The 2,514-nt window shown below is 25.1% G+C and overlaps 1 long non-coding RNA gene across 1 annotated transcript; it reads left to right on the forward strand.

The window, feature by feature from the left end:
- The first annotated feature begins 91 nt into the window (after nt 1–91).
- LOC117134125 lies at nt 92–1,964 on the forward strand. Its single transcript, XR_004458282.1, has 2 exons — nt 92–1,321; nt 1,667–1,964. It is a non-coding gene; the product is annotated as an uncharacterized LOC117134125 (long non-coding RNA).
- Nucleotides 1,965–2,514: the final 550 nt, after the last annotated feature.

Raw genomic sequence — 2,514 nt, forward strand, 5'->3', positions numbered from 1 at the left:
ATATTATGAAGTTTTACTAAATTAATTGATAAAAAAATTATTAAGATTCCCATATACCATGAAAAAGAGATTAAAATACATTAATACAATTGTAGAATGTGGTTAGAAATTTTAAAACATCAATAAAAATTATATGCTTCGGTATATAAAACATTTACTAAAAACTCAATATTTTCGTTAACATATAGATTTTGACAAAATTTCAAAAAATATGACAATATTGTTTTAATGCAAAGTTTCAACCTGTACTAACATATGATGACGTTCATAGGGGTTAGTAGTCTTTGTTGTCTCCGTTTTAAAAAAAATAGTGATTTTATAGAGGTTATTCTATCGATTTAGGGAGTATTATGAAGTTTTTCTATATTAATTGATAATAAATTATATTGATTCCGATATTCCATGAAAAGAGCTTAAAATACCTTAATAAATATGCAGAATGTGGTTAGAAATTTTAAAACAACACTAAAGATTATATGCTTAGAATATAAAACATTTACCAAAAACTCAATATTTTTGTAGGGGTTAACACATCGATTTTGAGAAAAATTAAAAAAAATATTATAATATTTTTTTAATGCATAGTTGCATCATGCACTAATATATGATAACGGTCAAAGAGGTTTGTAGCTTTTGTTGTCCCCGTTTTTCAGGAAAATAGGGATTTTATAGTGGTATTCCATCGATTTAGGGAATATTATGAAGTTTTACTAAATTAACTGATAGAAAAATTTTAAAGATTCCATATATCATGAAAAAGAGCCTAAAATACCTTAATACAAATGTAGAATGTGGTTAGAAATTTCAAAACAACACTAAAGATTATATGCTTAATATATAAAATATTTACCAAAAACTCAATATTTTTGTTGGGGTTAACACATAGATTTTGACAAAATTTGAAAAAATATGACAATATTGTTTTAATGCATAGTTGCATCCTTCACTAACATATGATGATGTTCAAAGAGGTTTGGAACCTTTGTTATCCCCGTTTTTCAGTAAAATAGTGATTTTATAGTGGTTATCCCATCGATTTAGCGAATATTATGAAGTTTTACTAAATTAATTGATAAAAGAATTATAACAATTCCCATATACTATGAAATAGAGCTTAAAATACCTTAATACAAATGTAGAATGTGGTTAGAAATTTTAAAACAACACTAAATATTATATGCTTAGAATATAAAACATTTACCAAAAACTCAATATTTTCGTAGGGGTTATGCATAGATTTTGACAAAATTTCAAAAAGTATGAAAATATTGTTTTAATGCATAGTTGCATCCTGCACTAACATATGATGATGTTCAAAGAGGTTTGGAGCTTTGTTTCCCCGTTTTTCAACAAAATAGTGATTTTTACAGGTTATTCCATCGATTTAGGGAATATTATGAAGTTTTAATAAATTAACTGATAAAAAAATTAAAAGATTCCATATACCATGAAAAGAGCATAAAATACCTTAATACAAATGTAGAATGTGGTTAGAAATTTTAAAACAACACTAAAGATTATATGCTTAGTATATAAAACATTTACCAAAAACTCAATATTTTCGTAGGGGGTTAACACATAGATTTTGACAAATTTCAAAAATATGATAATATTGTTTTAATGCATAGTTGCGTCCTACATAAACATATGATGATGTTTCAAAGAGGTTTGGAGCCTTTGTTGTCCTGTTTTTCAGGAAAATAGTGATTTTATAGTGGTTATTCCATCGATTTAAGGAATATTACGAAGTTTTTACTAAATTAATTGATAAAAATTTATAAATTCTCATATACCATTAAAAAGAGCATAAAATACCTTAATACAAATGTAGAATGTGGTTAGAAATTTAAAACAACACTAAAGATTATATGCTTAGAATATAAAACATTTACCAAAAACTCAATATTTTCGTAGGGGTTAACACATCGATTTTGACAAAATTCAAAAATATGACAATATTTTTTTAATGCATAGTTGCATCATGCACTAACATATGATGATGTTCAAAGAGGTTTGGAGCCTTTCTTGTCCCGTTTTTTTCAAGAAAATAGTGATTTTATAGTGGTTATTCCATCGATTTAAGGAATATTATGAAGTTTTACTAAATTAATTGATAAAAAATTATAAATATTCTCCTATACCATGATAAAGAGCATAAAATACCGTAATACAAATGTAGAATGTGGTTAGAAATTTTAAAACAACACTAAAGATTATATGCTTAGAATATAAACATTTACCAAAAACTCAATATTTTTGTAGGGGGTTAACACATCGATTTTGAAAAAATTTAAAAAAATATGATAATATTTTTTTAATGCATAGTTGCATCATGCACTAATATATGAAAAAGTTCAAAGAGGTTTGACCTTTGTTGTTCCCGTTTTTCAGGAAAATAGTGATTTTATAATGGTAATTCTATCGATTTAGGGAATACTATGAAGTTTTACTAAATTAACTGATAAAAAAATTATAAAGATTCTCATATACCATGAAAAAGAGCTTAAAATACCT

Source organism: Brassica rapa, chromosome A01 (assembly GCF_000309985.2).
Source record: "Brassica rapa cultivar Chiifu-401-42 chromosome A01, CAAS_Brap_v3.01, whole genome shotgun sequence".
Lineage (NCBI taxonomy): Eukaryota > Viridiplantae > Streptophyta > Magnoliopsida > Brassicales > Brassicaceae > Brassica > Brassica rapa.